At 36.0% G+C, this 22,823-nt stretch overlaps 1 protein-coding gene across 10 annotated transcripts in view; it reads right to left on the bottom strand.

Moving 5' to 3' along the window:
- CNTN5 (contactin 5) overlaps positions 1-22,823 on the bottom strand; it is a 673,480-nt gene that overhangs the window by 72,733 nt on the left and 577,924 nt on the right. The window lies entirely within an intron of this gene.

Raw genomic sequence — 22,823 nt, 5'->3', positions numbered from 1 at the left:
AAAACATAAAATTAATTGTAACTGGTCAAAATATGATTTATGGCATCACTACACAGTGTAGCGTAGGGACTTAATATCTGCGTTTTTGTGGCTCAGCTTTTTTTTTTTTTTTTCCCCTTGAATCTTGTATGATTGCAGCTCCACTGCTTCTCCAGATAAGTAGTAACCTCACTGAAGCATATTAATGAGAAATGCTGTTCAACTATTTACATTTAAGAGTTTCAAAATTTGGTTTTGCTTATATAGTATTAATCAGAAAGTCCATGAAGCTACAAAGAGGTGAAAATTAACACATTTTTGCAGTTCTAAAATGACAAAGGCCCTGAATTTATTACATGTTAAAGCTGCAGCCCTGGAACAGCAGTAAATAAACACTGTTCCTTTTCTGACAGAGAATGACAAGCCTAAATGGAACATGGCAGCTCTTACATGGTATTTAGGTCAAGCCCTGTTTGTGGATGTTATATATCCTCTCCCAGGTTGGGTAGTGGTTATGGCTCCGTCAAAGGACTTGGGAGATGTAGTTTGGAAGCCCTCCTGCAGTCGTAGGCACCGAAAGCAGATAATCCTCAGCAAGTTCTTTCAGGTATCATATAGAAGTGGAGGAAGAGATGAAGGAGTCCTTGCTTTTGCCAGGAAATGTTGGACCAGATGAGGTCCCTTCTAACCTGGTACTATATGATTCTATGATTCCCTCTCCTGTATTTTGAGGTGATTCTTCCCCAGTAATGGTTGGATTTTTAGATATACCACTCCGGAGAGGGCTTTTTATCTGTTCTTCAGCTGGAAGATTCCTTTTGAGGCTATGATCATAAATCATGGAGGGGACAATGTTGTGGTTTACTCTTGAGAAGTACTTAACCAGAAGTAAGGAGTTTTGATCATCTGGATTAACAGATTTTTGCTGGGGTGTTCAGCAGCCAAAAAAGGGAAACTTTTCTAGGTTTCACATGTTAAAATGCAAAGCTGAGTTACCTTTGATTTAAACTAGGTGTGATTTACAAAAGGCTTAAGATTCAGTAATGTGCTCAAACTAAATCACTAATACGCGACTGCATATATACATATATATATATTTTTTTTTTTTTTTTTTCCTGGAAAAAGAATAATACCCCCTATTCTCTAACTCTGTTTCTGAAAAATGGTGTTTTATTTTCTGAGGTTTATAAACATTGTGGTGGAGAAAAAATAATTTCATCCCAGTGAAAAATGTACTCCTGTTCACTTTAGATGTGAAACCACTCTCTGCTCTCAGAAGAAGAAAATAATAGCTTCAAAAGTGAATGGGGCAGAGGAAGGACATGTCAACTCTCAGATTCCCTAGTGCAACATGATGATGTATCTCCCATCTTGCTCTAAACAAATATGTATTAGTACTTGAGTCACATTATTTGTCTAAAGGTAATTTTATAGAAAACATAATTATATTAAGCAAATGCCCCTGTATCAGAGTTTGAAGTTTTGGGTACTTTTCCAACAAATAAGGCCAGAAATTTTGTGATAATGTCATACCTTTGAAGAAACAATCTGCTTTAGGAACTGAGAGGGATGTAAGCTTCCTTCCTTTCCTCTTGGTGTAAGTTTTGTTTTCCTATCAAGATGCTCTGTGATCAATGCTCTGAGGACACGGTATCATTAGTATGACAATGGCCTTTGCAGAACAGTAATAGTTTTCATCAATATACTGTCAGCATCAGATAAATGAAGGGACATTCCTACAGTGTTTACAAATTATAAAAGCTTATACACAGTGTAAGTGCTGATATAAAACTGTTTTTCATTCTGAGCTTGGAGGAAAAGAAAGTTAGATGCATATGGAAGATTATGTAATGAATCTTATACATATTATCAGCTATGTTTCTATTTAGCTAAAAGCTCTTGCTATCCATGAGGAAAAGAGTAATCACTCAATCAAAGGAATTGCAAACACATTTGTTGGTGAATTATTTGGCTCGGAAATGAATACTTTCCTTAAAATGCCTAGCATTCATCTGTTCTCCCTTTTCTTGTGTTTGGGAAAAAAGCCAGAGGCTGGTTATGATGGAAACTGAAATGCTTTATTTATTCACATAACACTTGCTGCACACAGCAGGAACATAGACTTCTCCTCCTTCCCTGCCAATATCTCTCAGTCACAGAAAGACCACCTGCGTAGTATGTCTACATATTTTAATAAGAAAATACCATAGCAAAAGGTTTTTTAGCTTCATAAATAAAAGAAGAAATGGTGTTGAGTTAGAGTTAAGGATAATTCAGGAAAAAAAAACCCTAAATTATTAATTCATTGAAAGCTGAGGGGAAAATAATAATAGATGAACAGATAAAGAAAGAATGGATGAGAGATCAAGGTGATAGCTTGGATGTAATTATATTTAAGGATAAGAAAAACTCATTGTAATTACATAAAGGAGATAGACATTGTCCATCCAAGGACTCTGAAATAATTGGCACATGAGCTCAGTGTTTCTTTAGAAAAGAGTTTTAATCTGCCTAATGACATAGAGAAAAGGGGATGAGCATTAATGCCTTGAAGTCAATAAGCATGTTGGCTTAAGATCAATAGCAACAAAGATTTTATCGAATTATTAGGAAAGAATAATAAAGATATGGCCACAAAATGGACATGAGAGAAAATTCAACATGATTTAACTAAAGTACACTGAATGAGACTAAATTGTTATAATATTTAATAAGAAGAAACATTTTCTAGAGAAAATAAATGCATATTTGATATTCCATGGATTTCAAGCATGATTTTCATGCTGAAATTTACATGACTGTTTAAACAGGTTTAATACAGAAATTTAAGATGGTTAAAAAACTGGTTGAACAGCAGAGAAAAATTAATTTTTTTGAAAGAGAAATGGTTCTTTGTACTATTATCTTATTTTTCATAATGGCTAGAATACAAAAGAAGGGTGCTAGAAATGTGATGAAATAAACAGTTCATTGACAGAGTAAGATCAACATATCAGACAGGAGGGCTTTGATATCTCTGGGCACCAGACTCATAAAAAAGTAGTGAATGTGGTTCTGACCTAATAGTACCATGCAGCTAAGGCAAATGCAGCCCTAGAATATATCAGATACCAACCTTCAGGTCGTTATGGAAGTGGAAATATAATATGGAATATAGGACAAGTTTTGGTCATCAGTATTCAGAAAGATTAATTCCAATTGAGCTGGCACTCAGGAGGATCATCAGGATGACCAGGGAGTAAATAAAACCTTTTGTTCTAGAGGCCGTTTGTAAAATGAAAGCTGTCTGCACGTGAGATTACTTTCTATTTTACATGTTAATTCCTGGATCTTTTCAGTAGTCAGTGGAACCTCTACTAAAAATAAAAAAAGTTTAGATGTCTAATTTACATTGTGGATACCTATACTCAGATATCTCAATCTGGAACTAAGTCTCACCCCCAAATCTTGATTTAGTTCTCCAGTTGTGCCTATTAAAACCTGACATCATTTGCGGGACAAAATCCCAGCTGCTGCTCACATCAGGAGAATAACTTCAAATTTAATTTCCCCATTGTCCTCACTTGCTGTGGCTTTGGTTTGTAAAATGAAGCAGCCTGAGCTCATGAGCTTCAGCTGATAGTAAACTGTGAGGGATGCTTGAGGAGTGCATTACATTTCACCATCCTGTCCGTGGAATGGGATTAGAACTAACTGAAAGAGAAACTGAGAATCAGGCAGTGTGGACAGCGACAACGTTTTGCTGCTCCCATCCATCCATACTACCTGCTCATATAGTAATAACTGTAAGTTATTCAGGACTCCTGCACAGGACTGACAAATATGACAGGACTTATGAAAGGATTTAACTGCTTACAGCACAGGAACAGAGTTTTACAGCAGATGTGTCTTTCTGAAGTGTAGATATGAGCCAGGATGACATGGTAGGACTCTCAAAGGGCAGCAGAAGTTTGTGTGTGGGTAGCTGTCTCATGCCCATAGCGTAATGTTAGAGAAGTCTAAAGAATTAAGGGATATAAAGTCTGCTGATGGTGGTGATGAGCACCAAGTGTGATGCTGGTCTTTGAACACCGGCTCTCTCAGAAATCAGTTAACTACAAGCTTCACTGCATACTGTATGCCTTTGAGGCTAAAAAGCTCAAACAAATTAATAATGAAAAGAGCCAAATTGAAACTGAATGTGAATGTCAAAGTGTATATGCTATCTTTGCATATTATATTTTTGCACTATGACTTTATCTGAAATAGCAGCTGTTGAAGGCCCAGTTTGCAATGTCTGTGATTTTATTGTCTAGAATATCAGCGAGTTTGGAAATACATTATTAGTAGCAGTTTTATAATGTTGATTTTTTTAATGACAGTATAACCCAGTAAACTAGGTTGAGAATTTTACAAAACTATAGAAGTATGAATGAGTGTAAATTTTCTTCTTTAAGGCTTCAGGATTGGACTTAGATTGACATTGGAAGGCTGCAAAATACTCAGTAATTATAGTTTTCAGGCAATACTTCTAAGTGATTATTTTCACTGTAAAAATATTTGCACTCTTTTCAAAGCTATTCTTCAGCAATAACACTTAAAGACTGGAAACAATCTTAATACATTTGCTTAAACAAAATGCATTAGCTCACACAGATCAGACATTTAATGAATGTTATTTTGCCAATAAAGTACGTATTAGGCAGAGTAAGATCCCTGATAAAGGAGACACTTTTTTATTTGGAAGGATGAAAATTCATCCTGTTCATCCTGTTCCTGAAAATGCATCAACATATGGGATGTTTATGTGAACAAAAAGGTGTTCTCTGAGACCAAGTGTCTGCTCAGAAGCTGATGGATAGAAATTAGTCTCATAGGAAATACTGGATCTTTCCTTATAGATGGTGTTTGGAAGTTCTTTATTTGGCAGTAAGGAATGTCTTCTCTTAACCAGCGTTGACTGACAGAGAGGTAAAGAAAAGTGCTGATGGAGATGAACAGGGTGGAAGGTCCTCACAAATGTGAATGACAAAATTCTAAAATCCTTTAGACCATGTGATTTACAGAAGAGGACTAAGAGGAATATGGTATTTAAGAGTTGCTCATATGGGGAGTTTGGCAGGATTTTAAAGAAGTATCATTTATTTTACAGTGTTTTGACTAAAAAGTAGCAAGCTTTTTCCTTTCTGCTGTTTCATGCACAGAAAACTTGTGAGAGTGACCGTAATCTTTGGTCTTATTTTGGGGGGAAGCATAAAGTAGGAAATACAGTGATCAATGTTTTGGTATAAAAAAGGGACATCTATTCTGCCTGTCATATTGCTGTGATTATTTTCTCTTTGATTAACTCTTAAGGATAAGTGAAACATATTGGTAGTCCAGATACTTTTACTATTTTACTGTCGTGCAGACAAAACATTAATTCTTTAATATCTGGTACCACCCACCATGGAATTCTCTGATATTATTTGCAGCCGATAGAGGACAAACTGGTTTAGATGGTGGTAATTCTCAGCTCTATCTCCAGGGACAGTCATACCTTGACCCATCAGGGCCAGGATGTGCATGTTCTTCCTAACACATGTAAAATCACTGATTAAGATAATGAGAAGGGGAAACTCTAATTTTCTTTCTGTTGCATCATTCACAGCAGATTCTCGCAAAGAGATGTCTTGATGTTGTGGCTAGAAATTGTTTAAAAATTCTGCAATGGACCCTGGAGTCTGGATGCCGAAGGAGCTGAGCAGTTGAGGCAGCAAAAGTTACAATTGCTGCACAACCGTCAAGATTTTGCTGAGGATTTGTAGCAGAGACAGTGACACAGAGTCTGGATCTTAATAGAAATTAATGTCAGACAGCTTATATTTGGAGGTTTATATTTGATAAATAACAATTACAGAGTAAGAAAAAATAGAAGTCAATTGTGTCGCCATTTCTGGTGGGGAGAAAGAATTAGTTTTTTCTAAAGGAGTCACAACTACGCGTCTCATTTTGTCCTTGATCTTTGCTGCACAGTAACATTTGTGCATGAAAATACACAGATCTCACTGGTGCAAATGGTGTCCACAAATGTAAATATTTCAAGTGGCTGACACTAAAAGTCACTTTTTGCTAACAAATGTAGCTTCTGTTCTACACACACAGAATAAGTATATCTGTAGTGTTCCTGAGCAGTAAAAGCTGGAAACTACTGATATGTCAGCATTAACATAGTCTCTTGGAGTGCTTTTAATTTGTAGGAGTAGGCTGGTCATTATTGGTTTTAACAGTGCTTCATATTAATAACTTTATTCAGGCCAGTACTTAAGCACATAGTTTGCTTTAAAGACTCTGTTAATTAATGTCAATGATGATATAAAGGTCCTAAAATTTAAACATTAGTAAGGCATTAAACTGAATAAGAGCATAACTGTAAATGGAATGGAGGTTCAAATCAGTATTTTCACTGGTACACTCAAGAAAGATCAGCTGGCACATTTTGAAAACATAGCATCACCATGCTAATTGACACCTTGCCATTCTGCTCAAATATTTTGCCCCAGAAATGTGTTTGGTCTTCTGTAAAGAAGAAAACCGGGAAGAATTCCTCAGAAGTTAATCTCAGAGTAAGTGTCCCAGAGGATAAGGAAGACCATTTAAGGTCTTTTCTGCTCTGCATTTTAGTCCAAAAGTCCTTTTAAATCTATATTAAAATATGTTTGCTTTAGGATAATATATCCCTAAACATGCTGAAATTACTCTAAAATTATTTAAATATTCTTTTAGATTTTTAATAATCCATATTGTATTCTTGATTTATTTAAAATTCAAATCTATTTTAATATTTTAATAATTAAAATTATTTCTTTTTTTTACACAGTATTTCAATGTCAGAAATATTCTGCTACTTAGCAAAGGTTCTTACTTTTCAAGGAAAATGCTTTTATTACAATAATTTTTTCCATGTTCCTAAGTGACAGCAATGAATTATTAACTTATTCTATTTTCCTCAGAAGTTTTAGGAATAATAAAGTACTTGTATGACTTCAAAATTCCCCCAAGAAAAGAAAAATACATAGGAAAACTTTAGCTACTTTAAGATTATTTCCATGTTTCACTTGTTAGCTAGGAAAACAACACTGATACATAAAGGCAGATTTGGTATACAAGAGGTAAAATTAAAATAGACCAGGCGCTCAGGGGGGCAGATCTTTAGCCAGTGTAAAATGACATAATTTCATTCAACTACATGGATCTATTTTGATTTATATTAGATGAAAACACAGCTCAAACCAGCCAAACGATGCTATGCTTGAAGTGTTAACATTAACTTCGGCAATATGAACAGCAGAAACTTTAATTTCATTGAAATGAGATTCTTATAAATTTAAGACTGTTAATTAGATGTTTACATGGGAAGTTTTCATATGCTCAGGGCAGCAGTCATCTAGCTAAATCATTATTATTGTTAAGCTCTGTAATAACGTCCAGTCAGATGGAACCTGCTTTCCAATGTTAATTCATGTTGTACAGTAACATTACTAGAATATTAACTACAAGTGGTATATCCATGTAATAAAGCAATGAAATTTAATTTTTCCCACCTTCCTGATTTTTTTTTGAGATACTGTTATTGCTTTCATGTGAATAGAATTTGTGTAGATGAGAACAATTGACCTCTTTTACATTAGACCCCTGCTCTCTGAAAAAAAAAAAAAAAAAAAAAAAAATATGTAGTTTTTAATAAATTAATATGCATTGTTTAAGACCATGCTGATGGAGCTGTTTTCTACTTTTTAGTGCTCTTCCCTTGAATATATAGACAGTTATTTAAGTGTCTCTGGGAGCTGAATGCCATAATCCCAAGCAAAATGGCAAGATACCAGCAAAGTGGCTGCTGACTGCTTGCAAGGGAGGCTGACGAAAATCAAACCAGCAAGAGGGCTGTGAATCCTTCCAAATTAGCGAGCATGGAGGTCTGAAAAGGATTAGGGCTTAAATAAATGCTTTGTATATCCCATTGGTATAATGCATAAAAACCCCCTAAATCATGCATCTTCCTCTCTGTCATTTCTAGAAATAGACACTAGAATGAGATGAATCTGCTCACAGTATGTGAGGACTGAGATCATTTTAATGTTCTACTGACACTGTTAAAGTATCATTCTGCTAATTTCTTACTTAATGTCTTTGAATTTGATTGTGTTTTGCAAATTTGTAGTTTCAACCATCTCATATGTGCAATCTCAGTGTAGCTCAAAGACAGGACAGATGAAGATGGTAAGAGCTTCCACATCCTCAGATCAAACTGACTCTGTTGTTAACTGGAGAAGCTCTAATTATACTTCTATTTTATGGTAGATAATACTAGATCTTGAAAGAATGAAGACTGATTGCTTTCATCAGTGCCCTGCCTCTAGAAGAGCATGCAAAACCTGCACTTATGGCTTGTTTGCCCAGGTAGAAACTGTCTGGGGGGAAACATCATTAGCATCATGAACATTTTGTTTGGATCGACAGTTACACGGTCTTCACCAATTGCTTAGAAATTTCTTTATAAGATGAAATGCTCCACGGAACCGCTGGCCTTTGAACCATATCTGTTGTGAAATGGCCCATATTTTCTTCTAATAACCATAAGATCGCAGTCAAGAGTACAGCCTAGTTTGACACACTGTTTTCATGGAAGATACAGATCTAGAGGGGATAGAGTAAGGAGATAGTGTAAAGCAGTTTTAGTGCAAAAATGACTTCTGAAAATGGGAAAGGAATAATTTGATCATGTTAGGTTTACAGTATTTCAGTTCTTGAAATAAATTTCCTTAGATGTTTGTGGAATTGTCAACACTAAGAAGCATGGTAGACTGTATGTAACAAAAATAGCATAGATTAGTATAATGATAGAAATGATGGAATAGTATAATTAGTCCTGCTTTGTTGTAAGTGGTCCCTGCCAGCTCTCTGGTTATTCAAAGCAGAGATCACCACACTGTGAGCAATAAGTCCTTACTTGTTTGCTTAGTTCTGCAATAATTCTGAGCTTACCCTTGGAAATTCCTGCACTTCTTTCTTCTATCATCTTCATTGACAGATCCAAATAAACTGTCACTGCATCCAGAAAGGAAAAGAATAGAGGAAAAAGCTACCTCATGGCTCCATTTTTACTCCATACTACTTAACACCTTGAGACAGGAGCTTTTAAGTGGAGAAATCTGCATGGTAGACCAGACTTCACAAAAAACGTGAGAAATGGATGTACAAACCTGACAAGCAACCTTCCCTGTCTAGTCCCATGATGCTGCCCTAATCTATCTCTGTCATATAGTGACATTAGCTATGGATTTCTACATCATTTGCACCTAACGCACTTCCTGACCGGATCCTGGATGAGTGGTGTGTTTAGAAGTCAGTACCTCCTGTGAACGTGGGGTTGTTTATTAAGATTGGTGCAAGGTGAGGATTCAGAAACCTCCATTATGAGTAGCAGTGCAGACTAAAGGCTGTACTGTTTCTGTAACACATGCAAAAGTGTCACAGGAACATTGATCTGGAAGACAGCTTTTCTAGAATACTACCCTGTTCCTTATCATTGACAATTCTCTCTAATCATGTTTCTGTTTTGATCGTAAACCCATGGGTTAATGATCATACTGACAGGGTCTTGCAATGTTTAAACTTTTACGAGGGGTTAGAAAAATATATCTAAGTAAACTGTAAAACTGACTGAGCTATATCAGCTTCCTTACATTTTATTAAAGTACCAGTCTGACCTGTGAATGAAGACATCTAGCAGGAAGGGGAGACAATCAGTTCAGTGGAGATGCAGTTTAAAAGCATTGACTCAGCACAGAAATATTTCTAGACTGTAGGAATTGTAAATGGGATTTTGACCATAATGGACTAGGATCTTACTGACATCAGTTTTCAGGTCAGTTGAATTCATTTTGCATTCTGGAAGAAGAATCCGGTACTATGTCTGGAAAAATAGGTAAAACAAGATTTATTTTATTCTAGTGTCACAAGGTGAAATACAGCCTTTTAACTTGGAAAAGGCAGTTAAAAAGACACGTGTTCCCTCCAGAGATCTGTATTGCCACTAATACTAAGGGTGAAAAGGGTACAAAGTTCTTACTTGACAAGCAATCTGTTGATTAGGGTCGTTTGAACCTTAAAAGCTTTAGTTTACTGTGGAATACCTTGCACTTTAGCGACAACTCAAAAGACTTTGATTACAAGTTGTACTAACAATTCAGTAGGAAGTGCTTCTCTTTAAAACTGACATATCTATCTTCAGCTGTATCACTGTGCATGAAAGAGAACAGATGGAATTACCCCGCTGCACAAGTTATGTGCAATAGAGCATAAGAGACAATAATAATGGTACAAGAAAAAAAAAAAAAATCAGTGACTATATCTGTGCTATTCTGACAGGATGTTCCCAAATATGGTTTCGTTTTAGACTGGGGCGCCCCATCATGCAAAATGAGATGGTCATAGAATTCTTTGGGAGAAACATTCTATGTGAAAAATAGGGTGCCCTCAGGCTCAGCCCGTTTTGCTTTATACACAAACCATCCATGCACAGCCTCTACCTCCTGTCTCTCAACGCCTGTATTGCTTTTGCAGTGATGGCAAGTTGCGATAGCCACACACTCTGGAGAGGACTAGGGAGCCAGCAAGAACCAGTGAGAAGCATTTGGGGAGAAGATGCAATTGCTAATGTCATGATGCTGGTCACCCACATAATTTCACTATTTGTATTCCTCTTGCATTGTTCTTGCTGCTGCCAGGTACAAGCTCTCTGATGGATGGGATGTAGTGCCCCTGAGCCCATGTTTATTTATCATGTTAAATCTGGATACACATCATCACATCCCACATTCTCGCATGTGATGCAGGTGATCAGCTGTGGATTGCTAATTTCAAGATATAAATTGTCATGGCTGCAGTGCCACACCACCAACTGACAGTGGGCATCGCAGAGGATCCCGTACTGGTCTGGAGGCAGCAGTGAATTTTTGTGTGGCATTGGGTGTGTCACACCTACAGACTGGTGGTGCAGCAGCTGTGCAATCATTCTTAGGTCTCTGCTGCTGTAATTTTAATGGGAAAAAAATGGTTCTTGTTTGCTATTTGAGAGAGTCAAAGCAATGTTGGGGCATCCATGTCACACACAACTCCAAGACTTCCTGTCTCTCTTCATGCAAAAACCTCAATAAATATTGTCTTCTCTCAACCACACTGAAATAAGAAAATGATACTTCTTCAGTGACATAATCTTCCTTGTTTTCCTAAACTTTTACTTTCTTAAACCTTTTTCCTCTCCTCAGTCTTTCCTCCCTAAATCTCTTTTCCTGCACAAAATAGCATGTCATGGCCTTCTTAACTGCTGGCCCACCTCTCTTCTTCTCTAACCTTATCTATGAAGTACCTGTTTTGCCAATTATTAGGCCTAGCATAAAGGGCACAGCCAGCATAAAGATTAACCCATAACCAAATTGCATTTGATACAAAAGGGTCAGTACACAGGTAAGCACTGGGGGTACAAACAAGTCAGATTATACACAATCAACATCAATCCCACTGACCCCAACAATGACACCACATGACCAACAATGGGTGGAATAAATGGGGACATGCAGTCTCCCATAGAAGGGACAGGAGACAACCGAGTCAACAAACCAAATACATAAGACCAAGGAAGCCACATACTGAATCTCTACACAGCCCCCATTTACAAAGGCCAGACCTGACTGGAGCCCAGTCCCAGGGAGGCAGGAGGTCCTTCCCCAACAGGGAACTCTGCATAGGGCATCCACCTCACAGACAGACACTGCCCCTACCTGCAAGTGCTCCCAGCTTTTATCCCTCAGTGGGACACCTGACCTTGGGTTACTCAATGCAGACACCTGGGGCTCATTTACCCCATGGCTCTCCCTGCCAGGCCGGCTGCACCCTGGAGGGAAGCCTGAAGGCAAACTCACCCCCCCTTTGTGAAGGGCAGTGGGAATCACCCATATGTCAGCCTTAATTTGGGGCTTGGGGTTGAAGCTCCAGCATTTCAGTGCCCTATCAATGACATTAGCATGGAGCTAGGAACATGAATATAGAAAATAAGATGAGAATGTTATTGTGTCACTGGGGATAACCCACTGTCAGACATGCAGTCGTGGCATACAATTATAGTATAATCAGAAAACCCCATTTTATAAGTTTATATAACTGCAGCAAGCTCCCTTCTGAGGATGGCAGAGAGGAGTACTGAATCAACAGAGACCTCTCTGCTCATTATACAGCCACATCTCACTTTTGCACACAGAATTATTTTCTATAGCCATTCAAAAGTACTTTGATCTCTTTTTAATGACTTTACTTGTATACTCTGAATCTATTAGACCAGGTGACTACTTCCTAGGGACCTGGCAAGGCTAAGCTTAGTATCCAAAACCAGTAGTGTTAATGTGTCCTTAAAGCAGATAGTGACAGATGGCATCAGTTTTGCCTGTCATTTTGTAGTTCACTGTGTTGGTATCTCTCTTTCCTCTGAGGTCTGGGAACAGACACAGTCAGGGATCAGAGGGAATGAAAAGAAAGACATTGTCCTAGGGATACAGAGAGAACTACATACAGTTTCTTGAAACCTGATGAAAGACTGCTGAACTAAGAGCAAACCTGAAGGGAAGGATGAGCCTTCCAGGGGCATAGTGGATGGGGATAATCTGTTTATAGCTTCACTTTTCTGTTGCCAAGTTTGCTTAATTATAAAAATGTTCCTTGATTTTATTTTACTTCTAAGAAAATATAGCTTGTGTGATTCAAAGATTTTTGGTGCTTTAGGGGTGCTCACTTTGATGAAAAGTTGCAGACAAATCCTCAAAACTCTGGTTGACTCATGTTTCTGTCACACGTATGTACATTCCTGATGAACTGAGATTACACTTTTAACCTCATGCATAATTTTTTCCCTAATTTTTGACTGTTTGAACTTGGAATCCTTTCAGTACTCTTCATAACCATTTGCTTGGACATGCATTTAGCATGATTATAGCATTATTTATGAACTGCATAAAAGTAGAAGAATGTAAAGTGAAAATTACCTTTCTTTTAATTCAAGATTTTATAGCTTCTTCTAGGTACAATCAGCAAAACCAGACCTTTTTTATAAGATAATTTTGTTTACTACTTTTATTGAAAGTGGAAATCTAAGCTGACATTTACCAGGAGGGCTGTGGAAGGGAACACAGTAAGATGGAGTCTTTGCTATGAAGATCATGCAAAAAATGTCCCTTTGAGAGTGGGGTGTAGTTTAGAACAAAAAAAAAGGTGGGGTGATTGACCTTGATAACATGTGACACCCAGAAATATCCATATATTCTAGGTGCTGCTTGACAGGTTCCAAGATCACATATGGACTTTTATTTATGGACATTTATAAAGCACTCCGACCTCTGGGTTTATCTTTATCTTTATCCCACACACTCAGAAAAGCAGCCTTTCAATGCTTAAAAGGGACTTAGAAAGATGGAGAAAGATTTTAATATAATTACAGAACATATTAACAGGGGGTAAGATGGGCTCTGAGCAACCTGATATAGTTAAAGATAGAATCATAGAATCATTTAGGTTGGAAAAGACCTTTAAGATCACTGAGTCTAACCATAAACAATGGTTGGATGATGTCCCTGTTCACTGCAGGAATGTTGGACTAGATGACCCTTACAGGTCCATTTCAACCCAAACCATTCTATCATTCTATCATTCTATGAAAATAGGAACAGTGGAAAAGAAGAAAACAGATTTAATTTAATAATGTAAAGGGCCATGGATTTTTGCCTTATACAAAAGGAGACGCAATGAATGCAGAATCAATACTCAGAAATTTGAATGTAGCTACTTTTGTAATCCAAGCAGGGAAGACATATTTTATGCCTGTAGTCTGTAGCAGGACAAATGGACAGCTTGCCTCTTCAGTTGTTCAACGGTGACACAAGCAGTAGATAAATCAGTTTGTTAATCAGTTAATCCTACTGTCAAACACGAAATAAGTATGGATTTGCAGCAATTATCCTTGCAAAGGGGACATTAATGACCACTATACCTGTGTGAAGAGGTTGGGACCTCGGAGTCATTTATGAACCAGGGTTCATTGACTGCTCTTTCACAGACTACTGCTTCTACCTAATCAGGATTTACATCTAAAAGCTTTTCTTGGTCAGGCTGGAGTTAGTTGTATTTATAAATTGTCTCTCCACATTTGGTATTTATTTAATCAGCAAACTAATGATTGGCTAAATTACTAAGCATGTCTTACCTCAAGGCTTGATGACTGTTAAACAAATGAATTCATTAAGAGAAAGATTATTTCCATCCTTGCAAAAATATGCAAATAACAATGAAGTCACAGGAACATTTTCTTATTACTTTCTAAGTAGTTTCTTGCAAGGACCAGACACTTTAATGAGTTTTGCATAGGGAGTACAGGAGATATTAGTAAAGAGCAGGGAAGGAAAATTTGGGATGGGGGATGTGTTAGAGGTTCTTTTGCAGTCTGTGCTTCCTCAGGAGGAATTCCAGTTCTTTTTTGAACTACTCTAAAATTTGGGCACTGTGCTTCAAAAGTCACAATCAGGTTGTAAATGAAGAAGAGTATCAATGACTACGTAGTGTTGAAATTATCAGAGAATAAAGTACTAGATACTGGAGCCCTTAGGCAATGCTATCAGAAAAAAACCCTAAAAACAAAAGGGTGAGATGAAAGATTTGTGTTGACTTTGACTGACTATAAAAGACCCTTATAGCTGCAAGCTAATATCACATTTTCAACAGCTATTTTAATCTCAAAATGAGAATGTTTATGTTGTTGATATTTTACATCACTATAAACTCAAACCCCCAAATTCATGAGAAAGCAAGGGATTTTGAATCAACATATAGTTTTAATCCCATTAGACATTTTTCTGATCTAGTTTCTCATCTGACAGTTTGAAGATACAGTGTTTTAGATCTTGGTCAGGCTCAGCTATGCCTTAGTTCTTACAGTTGTGTGATCACTCAAGGTTTTTTTATTTTGTCTTCTTCTTTGTGTTGGCTTTAATACAATTCTGTCTTTTCCTTTAAAGATGAAATCATCTAACTCTAAGAATACTTGCAGAAGGCTAGTCTTTCCTTGAACAAACATTAATGACAAAACTTTTTCTTCTGCTTTGATTCTGCTTTAACTGTAGAAATCTAACCAGGCTGTAGACAGCACTGAAAACACAGAAAACATTCATTTCCACGTTCACCTTTTGGGGTAGCTACATTACAATGGAAATTTTTGGCTGATGCTCTGCCTGAATTTCAAACTCAATAAGAGTTCAGTAGCCCAGTACTTGCTTGTTCGTTATCATGAGAAAAATATAGACCAATGAGAAGTTTTTGGACGCAACACTGGCCTTACACCATATTCTTAGCTGTGATGGTACAAATGTGTGTTTAAAATATGTATTATACTGATTTCCTTTCCATGTGTGTGACAATTTGCATGACAGAAAAGAGACAATATTCTAGGATAATACTCTAGTACTAGATAATTACTGTTTACATTATATTCAGGCATTATATAGATAATATTCTGGTAGCTAATTCCATAGAATTAGGCATGGTTGTGGAAAGTTCAAGTTTGTTACAGGATTTTTAAATTTTTTTTTCCCACCATATTTCCAGAATTCCATGTTTTTTGAAAAAAAATTGAGTATATTTTGAACTGAATATGTAAAAAACCAGTTTTAATATTTAACCTTCTACATCACTAGGCATATAAAAATGTAAAAGATCTATGTTCTGGAACACTTTAAGACCTAAAATACAGTTTGGGCATTCAATCAGAGTATTCATTATGAGAATGGAATGAATGGAGAATAAAGTTTGTGATCAAAGGTAGGGACTTTAAAATTTAATTTGATAGGTTTTATCTGACCAAGCTTTGTAGCAAGTCACAAAATTGACTTCCAAATAAATAATGTCAAGTCTTACCTCCTTCTCTTTATAACATATTTTACAGATCAATATTCCTTTGTATGGAAATTTGCTTAAATAATTCATAGTTGCTTGAACAGAAATGCTGAAGTGCTATTGGAGTATTATTTCAATGTGCAAAAGTTGCCTGTTGGGCAAAAATCACCATCTTCACCTGAAAATATCAAGTATTAGAAATTTTAAAGGATCCCATTTAGATTAAGCCTGTATTCAATGAGATTTACAGATTGTGTCTTGTTTCATTCCAGGCAAAATGCCTCTCTAATTACTTTATTATAGAATTACCATTTTCATCTTTGTAAATGCTGAATTAATTACCATGTCTAAACAATGAATAACTTGGTAATTAAATGACTTGCGTTTCACTGTATGTTGTTACACTAGTTCTTGGTCTTCATGTTGGGACACTAGCCATAAGATTTAATTTCATTTGACTTCATTAACAGGAAACTGTTAAATGAAATTCACAAATGCAGAAATTCGATTTACAGGTTCATATGCCTGATCGACAACAGCTAAGACAAAGATAACTGCACTTGAAAACAGATCTGCTTAAAATGGAAACAGGGTGGATTGCTAACAATATCTCACAAAGCAGGAGCATATTTAATCTAAATTTACTATTTTCAGCTCTGGAATTTACGTAGAAACTGTGTACATGTTATTAACAGTTAAAACAACTGTTTCTAATTTCTGGTGTCATTGGATCTTACTCTGTCATTCCACAATCACCCTGGATCATTTTCCACCAGAGATTTGAGCCATAACCGAGCATTTCCATCCAATTAGACAAAACTTAATATCGAGTCTTATGTTTTTACTAGCTTTCCAGTGACATGAGAGCACGGATTACTTAATTCAGACAGAGTTTGCTGAAACCTTAATTATTTTATTTTAACAATTCTGAATCAGCTGATTGTTTTTGTGCTGCCTTCAGTGTTTTCTTACATGGCTTCAGCATGTTTGGTTTCGGAACAAGCAATCTAAAAGTGGATTTACTTTCTTGTGAGTCATAGCCATGGAGGAGCTTCTGCAAAGCAACAAAATTTCACCAGTGTAGGACACAGCGCTTCCACACGGGAGACTCTATCATTTTCTTGTGCATTTGACAGACCATCTAACTTAACAGAATAGGTTTGAACTCCATGCGTGTAGGGAATGAAATTACTCATCTATCACAGCACAGGAATTTGGTTGTGTACATGTATTATTTAAAATCAATATGTTAACATAAAATAAAAATTATTTAATTTTAGCATACTAATAGAATTTTCTCCTAATGCATACTTCTCAGATTTCATGTAAGATTAAGAGGGAAGTCTTCCCCAGAATAGCTGAAATATACATTCATGAATGTAATAACAGCTTTCAATTTTTCTTTTATCTACTTGTCTTTGACACAGATGCTTCCTCAGTTCCAAACTGGTAAAACAGTGAAAATTAAACCACTGGCATAACATCACTTTTTCATCATTACAGCAACATGTTCAATATTATAGTTTTATTATAAAAGAGCTTGATATGCAAAACATCTGCAATACGTACAGTGAAGATGCAGTCAGAATGAAGCACAGTGGGTAGCACAGTGCTAATGCATTTACCCTGTTAATGAATATAAAAATATAATTCTGGGTTGTTGGCATAGACACTCGATTACTTTTGATATTATAGAAACCTCTGTTTCCAGTCTCCATAGTACTTTTTTATTTTATAAAATTTATATCTAAGAGAATTCATTAATGTTACTTTTAGGATAAAATGCAAAATATTTCCCCTTTGAATCTGCCCATTCTGACAAAACTGGTACTATTACATCTGTAGTTCAGCCAGTCCACATGCATGGCATCCTTCTTCTATTTAATAGTCAATATTAGAGCTTAAATTCAGCACATATGCCCTGGAAAAACTAATGAAAAAAAAAAAACCATTATGATTTTCATGTTCTTTACTGTCTTTCTAGCAAACAGAGAATTCTGTGAATGTAGGTCAAATAATTTTTGGAATCTGTCATGTGGTAAGCATGGATTCTCTTTAATCATGGATTCTTGTAATTACTATTCATCTGAAACAATTAAATAGGTGATCAATGTGCAGAGAACCATGAACTTGGAAGACAAAAAAGACAAAACTCTTGCAGTAGCTGTCTGTAGATTTAGAGCTTCTGAAGAAAGTGGTCCCCAAACCTTATCTTATTTTCAGCTATATACTTTCGATAACAAAGGATAGCCCTCTTCCTTTCCCTCACCTTCTTCTTAGACCTTCATTGTACAGTGACTCTGAACTAAGAGTTCAATCATGCAATAACTGAGAATGTCCCATAATACACTCATAACTATTTGCCAAAAATGCATAGATTTTTCTTAGTTTTCTTTTAATTAATGTATTATAAGGAATATACAAAGCCATCTATTTCCTCATTTAAACAATCAGGCATTTTATCATAAAAAAGAGAAGGAAGATAGAGATGGATTTACTGTCATTCCTAGTTTTAAATACTTGTGATTAATGCAGATATATGGGGTGTGATCATATAAATATAAAAAAATTTCTACACTTACTAAACATATTTTATCTATATCAAGCACAGAAACATTTTGATTCCAAAGCAGCTGTCTAGTTCAAGCTAAAATAAGAGGAAAAAAAAAAAAGCTGTCTCCATAATTCCAATGTCTTCAGTGCACAGATAAGAGCTATGCTATTTCATAAGAAATAAAAAAAATGCCACTGTAAGAAACTGGTGAAGTGTATGCTGAAACATGAAAACAAAGGTGTCATTTATTATTTTGAATAAAAAAGAAATAATATTCAAAGACTAAGCAACCTAATTCAAATTCCCAACTGTGGTGTATAGATGATTTTGCTAGATATAGCTGAGTAAACTGAATAAATCGTTTCTATAAAGTTAACTCAGTAACAGAGAAATCTGTGCTTACAGAACAGTGTATTTGTAACTGCACAGATAATGGTGACAAATAAGTCACATAATGAAATCAAATAAATTGCCAGCAGTAATGAACAAAGGACTAAATCTTATAGCACATTAAGGAATATATCCCACAAAGTGGATGAGATGTGATTATTTTAGACATAATTGAAAAAAAAACCCTAACAAATGACCATGAACCCAAAAGGTCGAAGCTAATAACAACATGCTGTGAAAATAAAAGGTGTAGAAACATCAGGAAAAGGTGCTTATTGCTTCTAGATAGGATCTTTACAAAATATTCATTAGCAAATATGAATTGTTCTCTTTCTCTTCCTCACGTTCTGTAATTTCTAAATCTAATCACATACTTAAGTATCACAGAGCTCTTAAAAAACATAATACCTCTAAAATGTGACAGTTAATGAGAATTCATTCATTACCAAAAACTGAGGCTCAAAGCTGAGTGTATGATTATTTATTTATGACTACAAAATACAAAGGTTCACCTATATTATTGTTTGTTCTGATGGCTGAAAAATTAGAACATGTGTGATAGATAGTTGTGAAGTAAGTTAAATTCTTCCTGATATAAAGTTAAATCTCGCCTTACTGGAGTTGACTGCATTTTTTTCTAATAAACATCGTGCAGCCACATTGAAAAAAAAAAAAAAAAAAAAAAAGGAGGAAAAAAAAGAAAAATAGAAGAAGTAATTTTCAAGTGCAGTTTTCCTTACATTTATCACTGAAAATAAAGTGCCCTGGGTGTGTCTAGATTTAGCCCAGACTGGGCAATGTCAGTGACAGCCTTACTTGGAGGTCCAAGGCTGCCTTTGGTCCTTCATCAGCTTTCAACAATTTATCTCCTCTTGAAGTTTTGGGAACTCATGTTCCCATCTCAGTAGTGCAGGTTGTCCATACTTTTTCAACACCACACAGGTGGCAGGGACCCAGAGAAAGCATATTATGCACTGCTAGCAACAGCTTGCTTTTCCCTTGCTCCCACCTGCATTCAAAGGAGTGTACCCCTGCCATGTTCTGTGATGCAAATGACAGGTGACCCAAAAATCCCTTGAACCCTTGAATGGGTACACTCATGGAACAGCAAATACCATAATTATCCTATGATACTTTATTTTTTGTTCTATAAGTTCCTTCTACTAGTTTACCTTTTGCATTTCATTTGTGTCTAACTATTTATCACTAATAAAAAGTGATAGAAGAAATCTAAAACCTGAAGTCCAGGTGTGATTTATTCTGTACTCAGTGGGAGTGACCTGTTAAAACCTGCACACCAGTGAAAGCTGGTGTTGATGTATGATTTGAAAATCACTCCCTTAAAACTAACACTAGTATTATTAAACTTTAAAATTAAAAAAAAATAAAAATTAGGTGGATGTTAGCCAGGTTTGAGTGCAGCTTTGTGTTTTGATGCTCCAACACAACAGCAGGACAGCTGGGACAGCAGTAGAGTATATCCTGAAAGTGAAGGAGAGAAGCCTCAGTTATATTTCTGTTCTTCTCCTGACTGCTTTCTTGTTTGCCTTTTTCTTAACCTTTTGCAATTTATTTCATGTTTGACTGCCAAGGGAGGGGTGCAACTCTTCCACTGAATTCATGGATACTGGCTTCTTAAATATAAAGAGTAGGTTGAAAAACATTTCAGAAGGGAAAGAAGTGGACAGTTTGAAGTTCAGGAAGGAGTGGTGAACTGAAATGAAGAATCTTGGAGCAAGCCAAAGACTGCTCACAGATAGCTAGACAGACAGATGGGCAGACTGACATTTATATTGTTCTATATGTACCTGTAAATATGAAGAGGGAAAAAAAGATTAGGGCCCTCTGTAAGTTTGAGAACAGCTGTCCAAACTTGGTATGGGCTAATGCAACTAATATGACTGCCTCAGTACCTGCGTGTCTTGAAATTTTCTCTGACTTCTGATACTAAAAAGGAAAAGAGAAAACACACTGTGTTACTACCTCCCTCACCAGCCAGTGGTATTTGTATGAATGTTGCACCATCTAGATGTGAATCCATTCATAAAAAAGAATTAAAAAATATTTTGTGCCATTCTAAAACCCTGGCTTGGACTTTCTGCCCCTTGTCATGCCCAAATAAGAAAAGATCACATAAAATACTGATTTCAGCTCTTCTTCTTTTCTCAGTGTGCTTATGTAGTACAGAACTCTGTAACTTTGCCAGAGTTATCATTATAATATTGCTAGAAACAGTGCATGCCGTGCAAAGGTAAACTGGGAAGCACTTAATTTCTTAACTTGAGACTTGGGGGAAATACCTTCCTTTGGTGAGTTCCACTGAGTTTATGAAGTCTTTTGCCAATGACAAATCAACAAAACATGAAAAAGAGCATAGCCTCAGGCTCCAGAGAAACATATCAGAATCTCAGCCTGCAAAATTTTGAAGCTAGTTTTGATCTGTGTACATAGAATATAACCTAATAGGGGAAAAAAAAAAAAAAAAAAAAAGTTGCAGCCTACCTTACTCGCAGAAACTTTAAAAAAAATATCCTTTATATTTGGGCTAGGATTACATGTAGAAAGTGTATATTTAAGGTAAGATTTTTGAAAAATAAGATCTTATGAAATAATTAAACACTCCTCACAGAAAAACCTGAATAATCCACACAATTTGGCACTATCAGTAATAACAATGGGAGTATGATAGCCTTAGTACTCGTATACCTCTCAGTCCAATTGACAAGGGAAAAATTATTTCTCTTCTAACACGTCTAAATCCTTGATGAACAACAGATTATATCACAAGAAGTTCAATGATCTTTGACTGTAAATAGTTCCTTGTTATTCCAGTCAGAAAGGTTGAAGGAGGGGGACTTGGCACATGCAGGACAATGCTGCTGACTCCATTGCTTTTAGAAGACAGAAACTGGTAGATGAGACCACAGGCCTGTCTAGAGCAATAGTTCATCTCTAATGGTAGTGTTCGATAAATACTTTAGAAAAAAAGCAAAGAAATCTATCACAGTCTATTTCTAAAACCCACATTAAAGATTAAGACCAGAAGCTCTTTTAAAAGTTATTACGTTCTTACAATTTGGATATTATTCAATTAAATGTCTAATCCTTCGCTGAATCTTGTTAAAACCTTAGTGTTTGTAATATTCTATTGTGGTAAACTCTTTGAGGAGAATATCTGGAATGGAACTATGACAATTTACCACAGATGACAATGGGCATGGTTATGAACTGCTTCATCATGAAAGATCACTATACCATATTGAATTCTGAACAAAGCTGAACAGCTTGGGCTGAAACATTTTGACTCAATTTTCATACATACAGCCAGAATTAGAAAAAGAATGTTGACTCTCTAGGAATCCCAAAAATTACTTTGCCAGTAAATTAATTTATATCTGTTTATCTGGACATGTTTGTGTGCATTGGTATATTTTTTATAAAACTACCTTTTGAAGGAAAGAGAAACAAAATCATTCAGTGCTTTTTGATAACAAATCAAAGACAAGGACATTAGCCAGGTGGCTTATTGTTCCCTTAATCCTTCCTTGAATGGCAATTTAGGGCATATTCATTGTTGGCAAGACACGAAGAGAAATCTACATCCCAACAGTAGTCAGCCAACTGGACAGCTGAAGTGAAAAATGACAGATGTTGAATTAAATGTTTAATGACTTCATGACTACCTACTTATTTAATTCAGCAAAGTCGTCTTTGCCCAGCATCTTTTAAATCAAAGCCATTGCAAAAGTCTGTCTGAGGTTTTGACTTTGCTACAATATAGTACTGCTCATGTGAGGAAAGTGAGTAGATCGTACAGGATTTTAAAGAAGAAAAGTGAGAGCTGAAGTGTCTAAAGAGATGGCTCCAATTTACATGCTGCAAATACATAACCAACTTCAATCCTGATTTTCTGAAAGGACATTTAGACATCTAGGCTTCCCACACTACC

Source organism: Athene cunicularia (genome assembly GCF_003259725.1).
Source record: "Athene cunicularia isolate RWA chromosome 1 unlocalized genomic scaffold, athCun1 chr1_part1, whole genome shotgun sequence".
Taxonomy (NCBI): Eukaryota; Metazoa; Chordata; class Aves; order Strigiformes; family Strigidae; genus Athene; species Athene cunicularia.
Note: the sequence above shows the minus strand (reverse complement) of the source record. Positions and strands in the feature narration are given on the sequence as shown.